Genomic DNA, 16,784 nt, shown 5'->3' with positions numbered 1-16,784 from the left:
TTAAGTGCCAAAGCCATGACATTGAGGAAAACAAACTAGATCATAACCTAGAACACTGGAAAACAGCTGGAAACTTATTTAAAAAGCAAATTACATTGTATTTTAAGGAAGTGAACAGGGAGTGTCCCCTCATCAATATTTTTTTCAAGGGATCACATGAAACCACTATGGATCATTTCAACAGAAAACTAATACCAATGACTAGTAAACCAACCCAAGAAAAGGAAGCTCTTCTTCCTTTCCTTTGGCTTCCAATTGCCCTCCTCTTTGCCTTTATTTCTGCATGTATTCACTTCTTAGGCCTGCCATAACAAAGTACTATTATCTGAGTGGCTTGAGACAATAGAAGTTTATTATCTCACAGTTCAGAAAACTAGCAGTTTGAAGTCAAGGTGTCAGCAGGAACACATTCCTCTGAAACCTATAGAGGACAATTCTTCCTTGCCTCTCCTGGTTGTGACCTGCTATTCTTGGCATTCCTCTCCTTACAGCTGCTTCTGTCATCATGTGGCTGTCTTCTTATGACATCAGTGACATTGAATTAGAACTCTCCTTGATGACCTTATCTTAACTTGATTAAAGCTGCAAAGACCCTATTTCCAAGTAAGGTCACATTCACAGGTGTTGGGAGTTAGCCCTTTGACATATCTACATGAGGAACACAATTCAACCCATAATACTGCAACACAAGGGAAAAATTGATCATGGAAGTGAAAAATAGAATCAGGTATTCCTTGTACTTTGGCACAGCTCACAGAAGATCAGAAAACTAAGTATAAGCAGTGTGAAAAGAACTGGATATGTAATAAAGGCATTGGGCCAAAGTGGTAGAACATGAGGGTAGCCAAGGACTCTTCTGGCAAATATTTTCTATGGACTTCAAAGTATCTCCACTAGAGACAATAGAGAGTCACAGCCAGGCATTGACATCTTCCAAATGATGCAAAAGAAGGAATTCTTTGGGCAACAAAGTCACTTGGACCTTCAAGATCTTTTTCCTCAAATGAAAACCAAGTAGTGAGACCCTGCAACCTCCTGAGTCCTTTCCACCTTCTCAGTATCCCATTAGTTTACCTACAGGAATGCATTTGCCACATCAGCTGAATGACACTTTGGGTCTTGGGTTATGAGATACCATGATTGCCACAGTTCACAGCGGTGCCCAGGTATGGGGAGAACAGAAAGGAGCAGACGCATAAGAAAGGTGTGGAAGGTGCTTTGAGGAGGCCTTGGACAGGGGTATGTGAAGAAATCAAGTTCATAATTGTGCCCTGGGGCTACTTTCCTCAGAGTTTCAAGGCTGTGAGCAATTTACTCTGAAGTCAGTGGAACTTTTTCATTTTGCCTTCTACATAATACCTTTTTTTTTATACCCTGGACCCTATTTTCACAACCATCCTATATTTCTTCTCCTGCTCACAAGTTTTAAGAACAGAAAGAGGCCAACACAGAGATAGAGGCTAAGCTGATGGTAGAGAGAGTCAGCCCTTCAGGCAGTGAAATTAGTCATTGAGCAGAGTGGAGGAGTTTGTGACTTCTATTTTCTTCCTCTGGAAGAAAAACCTATGGAAATTTGAAATGATAACAATTTCACTAAGAGATACCTCCTAAATTAAAAAACTTTTTCTTGACTTAGGAAGGCATTTTACCAAATCACTTCTGTTGCCCACCCTATTCTTTAGCAGCCAAGACAACATCTGACCATTCTAATATGTCTTTCTTCTCTGTGCTACCGTCCCATTCACTGGACTTATTTCTCAGAGCTCTATTCATCTCCATTGATTTCTTCTTCACGTGCTTCAGGAGTTCCACCTCTCATTACAGTCTACATATCAGACTACCGTCATGCTCAAGTACATATGCTTATTAGTGATTTCTAGTTTAATGGGATGTAAGTAGGTACACAAAAAAAGGGGGAATACACTGTGAGGGTAAAAATTTAGATAAGACATCACTCATAATCAATTCTGTCTTTTATTCCTTGATGATATTTTGACTGGAGATAATTGTTTTTCTAGAAGTTTGAAGCAGCTAGTCCCTTATGAGAAAAAAAGATCCCCATATCCTGGAATTCTAGTTCCCCAAAAAAGAAACTGTATTTCTGTTCCTACTGCTCTGACATTTAAGTCAATTTTTTTCCTCCTTCCTCCTCAGCAATTCACAGCTTTAGGGATGAATCATAGCCATGAACTAAGATAACTAAAATTAGCCAAGTGAGATTGGGGCAACATTTTGTTTGAGGTTTTCAACTCCCATCTTCTCTCAGAAATGTTGAAGAGAAGGCACTCCTACACTTTCTTACATTGTTTTTCTCTTTTCTTTTTCCTTTGCTATTTTCCAAAGGCATCTTGAAGGTCTATTTATGAGCATGGTTTTCATCAGCTACCTAATGTTATTGTATCTTTAGATAAATAAGGCCTAAGGTCAGTTGAACATTCTAGAGTCAGAGGTCATCTTGAGACAGTGATCTCCATCTTTGGGCTGTAAAACTCCTGTAGCACCTCTCAGGACCATTATTTCTTTCACTCCCTTCTCTTCTTCCACAGCTAATAAGAAATTCCTTCACTTTTCTGCTATTAGCCTTTCTTCTTCTTTTATATTAGCTAACCATAAAACTTGAAATGACATATCACCAAAGAATATTATTATTTTCAAAAATAACTTCTGAATGTTTAATAGTAACTTCTCGGGCAAGTAAAGGAGAGATATTTGGGGGCCAGAGTTCCCTCAAAACATGGTACCACAGCTTAGCTCTGATAAAGAATTCAAGTCTTTTACTTGAATTTGCTATAATATGCAATTCATTTTAGAATTAAGACTACTGCCTGCTACCATGGTTAGTTAAAACCATGTGCAAATCCCATCCCAGATTTTTTTTTCAATATGTTGTGAAAATGAAGAATATTAAAAAATAAAATTTGTGAGCTGTCATTTGAAAGATTCTAAAGGTAAATTCAAATGTCTATTAATCCAAGGCAAATAACACTTTAAAGTCTCTTCCTGCTTCTTTATCCCTTCTTCCAAGCATGAAGAAAAATTTCCTCCTGAAAGAAATAGTCTCTAACATCATAGACTTATAAATGTCTCTGAAATTGGAGAGAAGGCCCCAGGCTTCTGTGCATATTTGGCTCTAGAGGGGACCAATCAGAACTTCTAACAATTTTGATACAGTGTCTTAACAAAAGGCTTCAGTAAGGTTTATTTTCCATTCTAAACACCTTGAAGGTAGATAGTTTTCCATTTTCAGGATGGTTAATTCTCTTAACCTCATTCTTTCCCTGATATGAAAACTTTTTAAAAAATATAATGTTTTCACCCATCTTCCCAACCCCTCCCATCTGGCATCTGTCAAAATGTTCTCTGTATCTGTGGGTCTGTTTCTGTTCTGTGTGTTCATTTATTTTGTTTTTTAGACTCAATTGTTGATAAATATGTATTTATTGCCATTTTATTGTTCACATTTTTGAAATTTTTCACGTCTGAAGGGATTAAGAAGTACAGATCAGAAGGTATAAAATAGTCAAGGGGATGTAAAGTACAGCCTAGGAAATATAGTCAGTGATAGTCTAATAACTGTGTATGGTGTCAGATGAGTATGAGATTTATCGGGATGATCACTTAGTAAGTTATATAATATCTAATCATTCTAACCAAGAATGTATGCCTGAAATTAATATATTGTGTGTCAACTGTAATTGAAAAATTAAAAAATGATTTTAAAAAAAGACAAAAGTAATCATAATGATAAGTTGGTGAGATACTAAATGGCTCTGTGGCTTTTGGCAACTAGATTAATGGCTGTCTCTGAGTTCCTCCCATCCCAATTAAATGAAGAGCTTGAGCTGTCTCTGTGGATGGCACCACATAGAAGGCTCCCATCACACTCTCCCGCCCAGGCCCATGACAGACAGCATTGGCCAATGCCAACATCAAGGGATCCTGGCACCCTTCCCACTGAGCAGCTTCGCTATGGGGCTCAGAACTCCTCTGAGCACAGGGCTGCAGCCACCACTTCTCACCCACCAGCGATTCCCCAACTGCTGTCTCTTGTCTACAGGGTCTCTTAGGAATCTATCAGCACTACTGTACACAGTTGTAAGGTTGAGGCACAGAATAAATATCAGTTCACTATTTAAAGACAAAGGAAGTCATATTAGAAAATGATATAATTTGAGAAGAGATAGGGTGTTCTCCTTCACCTTTAATTTTGGAGATTTAAAATGAGTCAGTTCTACAGCACGAACCCAAACCTGTAGCCTCTTCCTGGCATCTCTTTTTTCGGTTATCTTTGTGTAAGTTTATTTCTCCCTCTTTTCTCTCTAGACACACTCTGTCCTCTGCTGGTTCTTCACATTCCACATGCCCTTTCTACCCACCTATGGTTCATCACATTCCTTCTCTTCTCAGAAAAAAAGCCAGGGAGGTGTGAGGGGGAGGTCATATAAAGATGGGAGCATGAGGATTTTTTCTCCTGAGGTTGTGAACCATATTTAAGAACAAAGCAATATGTATCAGCCCATCTTTCTCCTAAGCATATGAAATGTCTATTTTTCTTTGATGTTCATTTTCCCCAAATGTTTTGCCATTCTTCTTTACATGTCTCTGAGTATAATTGTAACATACAATAGCAAATGCTTCCTTACAGTGAGAGGAAGAACAAAATAATACAATCCAACACGACAAAATTATGGATTTACATCCTCAGAGATATAAACTCAGAATAGTTTCCTGTCCTTCCCTTATCATAATACTCTCTGTCTCCTCTTATTCTCTGTCCACTCAATTCTCCACTCTCCTTCCAAAACAAGGAATGAAAAATGTTTAAAATGGGGAAATTCATTCACTTGCTCACAGACAAATTATCTAAATGCCTTTCAACTCCCTGCTAGAAATAAGCCTGGTTTAAAACCAAGACAAACCAAAACTGATATACAAAATGGTCTATTATATTCAACCCCTGATTGCCATGCCTATTTTTTTTTTAATGATCTCTCTTTGGGTATGAATACCCTCCCAAATGAGATGGGTGAATAGTGAATAGTATACTCTGTACTATATGCTGGTCTCTTGCTATATAATTGCTCTATAGGAAAGATTGAACTGCACCTACAATGATCATAACTTCAGAGAAGAAAAAACTACTTGTGTGTCTTTGAGGGAGGTGGGAAAAAAAGAAAGAAAATTCAAATAGTTTAAGAGAGAAGGAAACATGGAAGAGAGATCTAAGTTTGAATGAGGTTACAAGTGCCTGACTGAGTGTTAATGGCTTTACGTTATTGTTGTTTTTTTCCTCATTTAATCACCACAACTCTGTACATGAATGAGATTTCCCCCACTTTACAAGTAAGGAATCCATGTCTCAGGGAGATTAAATAATTTCTCCAAGGTTACCTATCAACTAAATGTCAGAGCTAAGATTTGAGCCCAGGTTCTGAAAACAGGAAGAATAAAAAGCTGAATGGATTGATAACTTACCAAGACCACAGAGGTGAACTATGTAAAAGGTGGTTAAAATGGAAGAGAAAAGGAAGATCAACTGAGAATGGACAACTGAGACGCAATGCCCAGGAAAAAGAGCCATTCAGAACAGATTCTGAGGATGCAGAGTGGATTTGAGGGAGATGTCAGAGGCTGCAGTGAAATAAATTCTGACTCAAAAGTGCAAGCAGGCAGATGTGCAGCTAAAACACAAAGACCATGAGACCATCTTGGCCCAGTCTTGGCCTGGGGTGAAGGAAGGAATGACCAAATGATCAAAGGTTCCGAGATAAAGGAGACTTGGCTGCGGAGGTCACAGGGAGAAGTGACGGCCTCAAAGAGCCTGGATTCGATTTGGTCAGGACTATGGAATAACCAAGTAGGTACTTGAATCTGTTCCATGGCTGTACAGTGTATAATCTCAGCTTTCTTCAAATGACTTGTTTATGTGTGACTGTTTAAACAAGGCCCTAAAGATTTTGGAGTGATGGGAGCAGGAGAAGACCCCAAAAGAAAGGTCTGGAAATTGATTGCTCATTCCCCTTAGGTACTACTGATTAAAAATGCTACCCACTTCTCTTTCAGAATGACTTCTGTTTGCAAAGAATCTTAAAATTTTTTACTTTGCCTCTCAGCCAGCTACCATTCCTTCAATCTAATCTCTATGTCTTATCCCTGTTAAAATGCAGACAGCCAGGCAAAAGAGAACACTATAATTACAATCAGAAAATGTATTCACGTGAAAAATATATGTAATGTATTCATGTAAAAATATATATACTTTAGAGTACAGTAGGTCTTCAAATAATGTCATTTCATTTAATGTCATTTTGTTATAATATTGATGAGATGCCATAGGAACTTAACTTTTATTTATATTAATTAGTCTACAGTAAAATTAATTTCATTATACATCACTTTGCTTAAACTTATAGAACTATTAATGATATTAAGTGAAGACTTACTGTGTACATACTCTAAAATCTGAAAATAGCAAAAGCAGGTACTATACAGAGGAAAGAAACTTAAAAATCAGAGACTGGTGGTATTAAAGTTGATCATTCTGTTCAGAATCTTTTTTCCACTTTGAAAAATCCACTTTACCTGGCATGGGAGCTTTGTTCTTTTCATTTCTTTTCATTTCTTTTCTTTTATTCTCTTTTCTTCTCTTTTCTTTTCTCTTATTAATTACAGGTTACTATTTTGTCAGCATAGTTCAGGTTACTAGCTTTGCTTTCATTTGATATCATTAGAGGAATCTTCCTCTTGCACCTCAGAGGGCAGCAAACTGTGCAAGAATGAGAAAAGCTACTTTAAAGGGAAGCCTAGGAGACATACCAGGAGCTGCCTCTAATCCTTTTTGGAAGCAGGCTGAGTATAAATTGTAAACAAATGCACCTTTGCAGAAGATGTATATAAAAGAGTAAAACCATTGACATTCCTACATATAAAACAAGAGGAAATGAGATCAAAACTGCAGGCTGAGGGATTTAGGTTAGCTGCAAGGAAGACTTCTGACCCAAAGTTATAATAAATTAATTTGCAAATTTTGAAAGCAACTTTTTTGAAGCATCTTTTAAAACAACCTGAATTATAATTTATCTTAAATGTTGGTAATTCTTCTCAAAGACTTGGGTGTAAAATTTGAAAAAATATACCTGTATGAGATTTTTCCAGCCTATAGAATCTAAGACTTCAGCGTAAGACAAGCACTGTATGAGTATTCTTATCATGTACATTGATCCTATAATTGTAATCTAAGCATGCAGGAAGGTGATATTTCAAGGCACCCAGTAACAACTCACCACTCCTAAAGTTCATCACTTCTCTCCCTCACTCATTCATTTCTGTCAACTGAGTTACCAGTTTCCTAAATGCAGTCTTTAAACATTGCAGCTCACTTCTCACTTCTTCAAGCTTTAGGGCTTCAGTCTTTGTCACTTGAATAATTGCAATAGACGGATTGGTCTTGCTGCCACCAAGTTGTTGCCTCTCTTTGTAACAATTCCTTCTATAAACTTTCTACCAGATTACTGAGAAATCATGTCTGAATCCATTTTGTCTATGCACATAATCCCCAACAGCATTCAGAGATTCACAAGAAGACTTCATTCTCCTTTGAGATTTTCTTCTTTGCTGTCCCGTTACAGGGATTCTATGCTTAAATCAAAGGAACTCCTAATTGTTCTTAGGACCTGTTTTGCTGGCTTCAGGATGGTACTAATCAGGATAGGCTAAATTATGCTGGGAGTGGGAAACAACCCCAAAATCAAAGAGGCTTCTAACAACAAAATTTTATTTCTTGCTCATGCCACATGTCCATCTTGGGTCAGTAGGGAACTCTATTCACCAAGGTCACCCAGGACCAAGGTATGAACATACCACAGCAACAAAGGCCCCCAAAGCCACCAGATGAGACAAGTGCACAGGGTCCTAAAGCTTTCACTTGCAAGTGGGACAGGTCATCTCCATTCCCATTTTATGGATAAATGCTGTGGCATGGCAATGTCTATCTTCAAAGAGGGCAGAGAAGGCAATCTTACCATGTGCTCAAGACATGGACACATTAAACGCTATTTGACAAGCAGCAATAATGACTACCAAAGTTTAATTTCTGGACTCCAAATTCACTCTCTTTCCTGCAAGCAAAATATATTCCACCACCATCAAAGGGAAAGAAACCAAACACTCTGTCCTGGTCCTGTCTTAGTCTCAAAGTTTATGGTCTGTGGTTGATGTGTGATAGACTGTGCAGCAGGAAATGATACACTGTAATATCAACATCTGGTCAAGATGTGGCCCCTCTGCATCTGGACACCTGTGATTTACAAAGGTAAACTTATCTTCTTCTCACACAGCCAATATATAATGGTAGGACAAGGACAAAATTATACAAAATAAACACTCCTACTCAAAATCAAGAAGATAACAAACAAGAGTTGTCACCTGTCCATAGCAATTCTGTAAACCCACTGGGTAAGATGTTTAGGCTCTCTACCCTGGGGAAGGAATGTTTCTTGATTAAGTTGCAGTTCTTCACCCTGGGAGCAACTTCCATGTTCCTTGTTCTCATGTCCCCTAGCACCCTGCTCTGGGAGAGTCTTCCATTTCTATTATCCTCCTTGGCCATATCTGAAGCAAACATCAGGGAAATTATGCTCTTTGGATACCAGAGACATTTTAGGACTACTCTTATTACCATGTCTTTTAATCTAAGCTTGTGATCCTTTGGCAGTACAGCTATCTAAAGACTGTAGTCAATCTTTTCTATTGATTCCACTGAATTCCATGTAATAATCATCACACTCAAGAACCTTCTAGATAAATGATCTTTTTTTTAATTTGTTGACCTTCCTGCCCCCATGCCTCTCTGTTTCTCAGATATGCTCAGTTTATCAACTTATCAGCTGCTTTCCTCTGAATCACCTTGTCTACACGAAAGGATTTACTTCAATGTATCTTCATTCTAAGTCATCTGACGCCATTTACAGGTTTGAACATGGGGTGAGGTGTCCATATCCTTGATCTGAACCTTGCCACAGGGGATAGTTTCCACGTTGTCTTCATCACTCATGTGTTCTCGGGTTACCTTTTACAAACTGGGTTGAAATCAGTTGCTTTTTCCAATCCCCCATATCCACAATTGTCCAGCCTCTCCTTATTCCCTTTCATTTCTACTAACCAGTTCTTTTCTGAGTTTACTTCAAACTGCAAAACACCTTGTTGAATGCTACCAATGGCAACCAACACACGCTATTAACATTGTGTTTTGCAACTACTTTCCCTGAGTTACATTTGTTACATCATCTACCTTCCAAGTTGTTATAAACAAGAGTGATTCATATCTGTATAACATGGGTCAATATGTTTCCAGCTTCTGATGACAATTACCCTGCTGCCTACTACCACATCCTGAAACCATAGCCACATACTTTAGGGTATTTTAGTGTTGTTGTTACATGACTACACTATTTCTGGTACCAATTTATGTACTAGCTAGGATAGGCTAGGTTATACTGTTAATAAACAATCCCTAAAATCTCAAAAGTTTATTTACTGTTCACAATATGTACCCATCATGAATTGACAGGAAGCTCTGCAATTATCTGATACCCAGAACAGGAAATTGGTGCTTCCATGGTTACTGAATCAGAGAAAGGGAATGTGGTGAATTGAGCACTATTTCCTGGAAATGATACATGTTGCTTTTGCTCACATTTCATCACTAAAAACATCTACATGACCACACTTATTTCTAAAACACAGAAGAATGCAATACTACCATATGCCCAGAAACTGGAGCACTGGCTATATTTGGTGAACAGCAATCATAGGAGCTTAAGGACCTTGTTTACGCAGTCCTCATTCTATGCCCCTGGAATACTGTCTCCTGTTCATTTATTCATTCAACAAAGACTTACTATAGCATGTTGTTCAAGAGCACAGGCTCTGAAGTGAGGTAACCTGGGTTCAAAATCATAGCTCTGTCACTTCTAGATGTGTTACTCTGGGAAAATTACTTAATCATTCAATGCCTCAGTTTCCTCATCAGTTATACAGGGATGATAATATTTCCTACTTCAAAAGCCATCATAAAGGTTCAATTAGATAACATATAAAACACTTAGAACAGCGCCTAGCACTGTAAGCACTCCATACATGTTAGGTATTACTATTAAAACAATTTTTGGCCTCCTACTATGTGCTAAGCATTGGGGTATATTAGTAGTCAGCATGGCTAGCATAATAGAATTTACAATGTAATGGGGGAGAGGAAAGTATTCTTTTCAGCCTTCCTCTCAAATTTAACCTCTCCCATTGGCTGCTTTTCCTTCCTCTTTAGAACTTTTAAAGCACTGTGCTGAAATGTTTCTCAGGGTAGTTACAGACTTCTCACACGCATTTTTATTCTTTCTGTCTCCCATGTCAAAGGGGGTTCCAGCTCCATCTGAAGTGATGTTTGTGAAGCATTTGGGGCAGGCCTGAGGAGGTACTGAACCATTACACAATTCCTCTGTGCCCAAGGTGTCTTGAACAGTAGCTTCTCAGAGTAACTTTAACCTGTAGCTGAACTGTTATCATACATCTGCCCAGCACCCTTTGGCTGTGTCTGTAATCACTCAGATGCCTTACCTTCCCTCTGTTTCTGAATCTATGGTTCCCTGAAAAACTCCCTGTTCCTTCTCAACCCTACTTAGTGTTGCCAACCCACCTGGAAACTCAGAGCTCAGTCTGGCAGGTACACATTAGCATGTTAAAAATATCTGTGGAGCCATCCCTCGTATTGTCATCCACTCTGAGCATTAGCATGTTTCCCTCAGTTCATCTGGGGAACCCTTGTGCTTTCTAGCCCTGTGAGGGGGAGAGGAGTGGCTATAAGAAACCAACATTAACTAGTCCTTTTAGAATTGGAGAAGCCTCCTCTTCAAGGATCACATTAACCACTTACCACTTTTAAACTTATTTGTGGACCCAACCACATAAATCGATGAGGAAATGTATGTGATCACTTATCCTGAGAACTAGTGATATTTTAATTTTCTTCCAAGTCTATTTGTAAGGTAAATAATCGTTTATCATATATTTTCAGTACATCTCATTTGATCCTCCCAATGGTCTCAGAAGGAATTTAGAATTAACCAACACTTTACAGATAAACCAAGAGTTTTGCATGGTTATTAGCATTATGGGGTAGAGCCAGCCTCAGGGCTGCGTCTTAAGCTCCAGTTTTCTGCTTTCTACTCCAACTCTTCCTCCACTGCCTTATGGAACTCTGGGGACTTTTTCCTGAACAAGACTGTTTCACCATCTGGACACCATTTCTGACTTCCAGCTCAGAAACTTCTTTTAGTTCTTTGGACCACTTCTCTTTCACAGAATAAGTAGAGCTGAGAGCTCTAGGCATAGATCCAGATTACCAATTGATAACAAAATTGCCACCACTCAGTAATATCATGCCTGTGCCAGATTCCAACAGAGATGGACACTCTGCTGTGGGTACAGGCACCTGAGAATATTGGGCTATCCTGAGAGCTCATATCTGGAGAGCCTGAAATTAAAAAGCCAAGGCGGATCCACTTTCTTTTATTGTTCCCTTATTCCCTTCCACTAGGTGAAGAAAAGTTGTGTTGGTGTTTTAGAGGGAGAGAATCTAGGGGTTCTCTTAGTCTCAACAAGCCTAAACTGTGCTCTTCTTCATTGAAAAGAACTACTCAGCAGCATTGGCTGGGTCCAGTTGCCAATAAGAGCCAACAGTGTGCACCTCTTCACAACTACATACTTGGTTTTGTCCTCTAGTAGTTGGATATTAGCCGTGATGAGAATATCTACACCAAAGAAATCAACAAACCCTATAAGTCAAAGATTTTCCTCCCAAAGGGCCAGTTTTTAAACAGTTATCTGTAGGCCACTGAGCATTAACTTTATGTAGCTTTTCTTGAGATACAAGATGAAAGAAAAGTCTCAGAAGCAAAACTGGAAGGAACGTTAGAGATGATTCCAAAGCTGTGATATTACAAATGAGGAGATGGAGGGCCAGAGAAGACCAATAACTTAATCATTTAAGCAAGTTACGGGACCCAGGTCTTCTCACTCTCAACTAAGAATTCTTTCCAGAAAAATCAACATTTTTATGCTGTTACATTTCCTGAAGGAGACAAGAGAAATGTAAGGCTTTGTCTCTACTACACATATAAAATTTACTGCCATTAATAGTGATGAAAATAAATTTATACAATTATTTGTAAGTTTCAAAATAACATTATTTATGCTACCTTAGACTAAAAGTGCTATGATTGTTCAGAAAATTAAGAAGTTATTATGAAGTAGAAATAGCAAGGAATGACTTCCTAATAGAGAAAAGATACAACCTTGAATTTGAATAATTACTCAAAGGCAAAAAAAACCTAGGGGGGAGTAATGTGTGTGAATAAGAAGAAACCAAGCTGACTGATGCATGAGAGGTATTTAAAAATGGGAAATATCCTTTGAAAAATAGTGAAGACTTTTGTAAGCAAGAATCTTAAATCTCCAGTGAATAAGTTTTTTTTTAATCCGGTTCATGATAAGGCATCACTGGTGACAGAGAAGGGGAATAGAGTGATGTGTTGTTTTAGAAAAATGGCCTGCAGAATAGAGGGAAAAGTCAATTATAGGAGAGCTTTTCTCCCATTTAGATGAAAGTATATTCTATATTATTTATGTGGATATCTATGTCTGAATGGATGTTTTCTAACATCTCAGTAGTCATTTTCTTTGTGGTAAGGCTTTATGGGTGATTTTTGCTTTCTTTGTTGTGCTTAAGTGTTGTATGTGTGTTTTAATTGAATTTATTGCAGTGACATTGGTTTGCAAAACTTTACAGGTTCAAGTGTACAATTCAGTAAAACATCATCTACACACTATCTCTTACACCCATCACCTGAAGTAAAATCTTTTTTTGCCCCATTTTCCCCCTTTTGCCCACCTCCATCTGTCCACACCCCCCTTTCCCTCTGGCTGTCACCACACTGCTTGTGTCTATGTGTTATGTATATGTGTGTGTGTGTGTGTGTGTGTGTGTGTATTTTTTTTTTTTTTTTGGCTAATCCCTCCACCTTACTTTATCCATTTCCCATTTCTGACAGCTGTTGGTCTGTTCAATGTATCCATGCCTCTGTTTCTTTTTTTTGTTGTTGTTAGTTTATTTTGTTCATTAGATTCCACATATAAGTGAGATCACAGGGTATCTGTCTTTCTATGACTGGCTTATTTCACTTAGCATAATAATCTCCAGGTCCATAGATGTTGTCATAAAAGGTAAGATTTCCTTCTTCTTCAGAGCTGCATAGTGTCCCCCGTGTAAATGTACTGCCGCTTTTATACCCACTCATCTAATGATGGGCACTTGGACTGTTTCCACATCTTGGCTATCGTAAGTAACTTTGCAATGAACACAGGGGTTCATATATTCTTTTAAATTAGTGTTTCAGTCTGCATTCTCACCAACAGTGCATGAGGGTTCCCTTTTCCCCACATCCTTGACACCACTCATTTGTTGTTTAATTGATGGTAGGCATTCTGACAGGTGGGAATTGATATCTCATTGCAGTTATAATTTGTATCTCTCTTATGATTAGTGACATTAAGCATTTTTTTCACAGGTCTATTAGCCATCTGTTATGTCCTCTTTGGAGAAGTGTCTATTCGGGTCCTTTACCCATTTTTTATTTTTAATTTGATTGTCTCCCTTGTGTTGAGTTGTGTGAGTTCTTTCTCATATATTTGGAAATGAACCCCTTATCAGATGTATCATTGGCAAATATGTATTCCCATTCAGTGGGTTCCCTTTTCATTTTTTTGGTGGTTTATTTTGCTGTGCCGAATCTTTTTAGTTTGATGTAGTTTCATCTGTTAATTTTTTTTCTTTGTATCCCTTGCCTGAGTAGGTATATTGGCAAAAATATTGCTACAAGATATGTCTGAGATTTTACTGCCTATGTTTTCTTCCAAGATTTTTATGGTTTTGTAACTTATATTTAAGTCTTTTATGTATTTTGAGTTTATTACTGTGCATGGCATAAGTTCGTGGTCTAATTATTTTTCTTTCTTTCTTTCTTCTTTTTTTTTTTCTGCATATACCTGTCCAACTATTTCAACAACATTTATTGAAGAGACTGTCATTACTCCATTGTATGCTCTTGCATACTTTGTCAAATATTAATTGACCATAAAGGTGTGTGTTTATTTCTGGGATCAGTTCTATTCCATTGATCTATATGTCTGTTCTTATGCCAGTACCATGCTGTTTTGATTACAATGGACTTGTATTATAGTTTGATGTCAGATATTGTGATACCTTTAACTTTGTTTTCCTTTCTCAAGATTGCTGAGACTATACTGGGCTTTTTGTTTTTTGTTTTTGTTTTGTCTTGGTTCCATATAAATGTTTGGAATATTTGTTCTAGACTTGCAAAGTATGTCATTGGTATTTTAACAGGAATTATATTAAAATCTATAGATCTTTTGGGGTAGTATGGACATTTTAATGATGTTAATTCTTTCAATCCATGGACACAGTTCATGCTTCCACTTATTTGTATCTTCCTTAGTTTCTTTTTTCAATGTCTTATAATTTTCCAACTACAGGTCTTTTACATCCTTGGTTAGGTTTATTCTTAGGTACCTTTTTTGTGTGTGTGTGTTACTGCAATAGTAAATAATGTTTTCTTGATTTATCTTTCTGGTAGTTCATTATTGGTATATAAAAATGCCACCAATTTCTGAATATTAATTTTGTATCTTGCTACTTTGCTGATTTCATTTATTAGATTTGGTAGGGGGTTTTTGGTAGAGTCTTTAGGCTTTTCTATGTACAATAGTATGACATCTGTAATAATGACACTTGTACTGTCTCCTTTCTAATTTGGATGCCTTTTATTTTTCTTGTCTGATCATTGTGGCTAGGACTTCTAGTAAGCACTATGTTGAATAAGAGTGGTGAAAACAGACATCCCTGTCTTGTTCCTGATCTTAAGGGAAACGCTTTGTTTTTGCCCATTCAGTATGATGTTGGCAGTGGGTTTGTGATAAATGGCCTTTACTATGCTAAGATATGATCCCTCTATTACCAGTTTGCTGAGAGTTTTTATCATAAATGGGTGTTGTATTTTATCAAATGCTTTTTCTGCATCTATTGGTGATTGTGGTGGGGGTGGTATAAGGAGGACAAATGGTAATGGAAAAAATACAATAAAATTAATTTTTGAAATGCTTTTTGTGCATCTATTGATATGATCATGGGATTTTTATCCTTCATTTGGTTTATGTGGTATGTAATGTTTATTGATTTGTGAATATTGTCCTAACATTACATCCCTGAAATAAATCCTACTTGATCATGATGTATCCTTTTTTTCCCAATGTGATTGTTTCTATTGTATTTTTCCCCTTTACACCCCTTTCTCCCTGCAATCACCACATTGTTGTCCATGCCCATGAGTCCTTTTTCTTTTTTGCTGGATCCTACCACCCCATAACCCCTACCCCTCAAGAGCTATCAGCCCGCTTATGTGAGTAAAATCATATGACACTTGTCTTTCCCTGACTGGCTTATTTCACCTAGTATAATGTTCTCCAGGTCCATCCATATTGTTGCAAAGGATAAAATTTTCTTCTTTTTAGAGCTAAGTAGTATTCCATTGTGTAAATGTCCCATAGTTGTTTTATCCATTCATCTACTGATGGACATTCATCTTGGTGACTGTAAATAAGACTGCAATGAACACAGGGGTGCTTGTGTTCTTTCAAATTAGGGTTTCAAGTTTCTTAGGATAAATTCCCAGAAGTGAAATTGCTGAGTCATAAGGCTGTTTCATGTTTAATTTTCTGAGGTATTTTCATATTGCTTTCCACAGTGGTTGCACCAATCTGCATTTCCACTAACAGTGGAAAAGGGTTCCCCTTTCTCTATAGCCTCACCAGCACTTGTTGTTTGTTTATTTATTGATTATAGCCATTCTGTAAGGTGAGCGTTGATATTTCATTGTGGTTTTAATTTGCATTTCTCTGCTGATTAGTGACATTGAGCAGCTTTTCATATGTCTATTAGCCATCTGTATGTCCTTTTTGGAGAAGGGTCTATTCAGGTCCTTTGCCCATTTTTTCATTGGGTTGTTTGTTTGTTTGTTGTTTGTTTATTGTTTGTTTTTGGTGTTGAGTTTTGTAAGTTCTTTATAAATTTTGAATATTAACTCCTTATCAGATGTATCAGTGAATATGTTCTTCCACTTTGTGAGTTGTCTTTATATTTTGTTGGTTTTCTTTGCTCTACAAAAACTTTTTAGTTTGATGTAGCCCAACTTATTTATTTTTTTCTTTTGTCTCCCTTGCTTGAGGAGATAGATCAGAAAACAATATTGCTACAAGCAATGTCCAAGATTTTACTGCCTATCTTTTTAAATAAGATTTTTATGGTTTGGGGTTTTAAGTTTTTACTCCATTTTTGAATTTGTTCTTGTGTGTGGTGTAAGAAGTTGGTCTAGTTTCATTTTTCTGCATGTATCTGTCCAGTTATCCCAACACCATTTAGCCATTAAGCTATCTTTAGCCCATCATATGTACTTGCTTTCTCTGTCAAATATTAGTGGACTATAAAGGTGTGTATTTATTTCCGGGCTCTTTATTCTGTTCTGTTGATCTATGTGTCTGATTTTATGCCAGTACCATGATGTTTTTTATAACTAGTGCCTTACAGTACAGTTTAATATTAGGTAGCCTGATTCCTCCAACTTTATTCATCTTTCTCAAGATTACTGCTGTGATTCAGG

General features: G+C 37.4%; 1 protein-coding gene across 2 annotated transcripts in view; it reads left to right on the top strand.

The window, feature by feature from the left end:
* DLGAP1 (DLG associated protein 1) overlaps positions 1–16,784 on the top strand; it is a 362,099-nt gene that overhangs the window by 91,616 nt on the left and 253,699 nt on the right. The gene's annotated exons all lie outside the window — the stretch shown is intronic.

The sequence above is a fragment of the Furipterus horrens genome, unplaced genomic scaffold (genome assembly GCF_987537825.1).
Source record: "Furipterus horrens unplaced genomic scaffold, mFurHor1.1.pri manual_scaffold_8, whole genome shotgun sequence".
NCBI classification, from domain to species: Eukaryota; Metazoa; Chordata; class Mammalia; order Chiroptera; family Furipteridae; genus Furipterus; species Furipterus horrens.
This window is presented reverse-complemented; position numbering and strand designations above follow the sequence as displayed.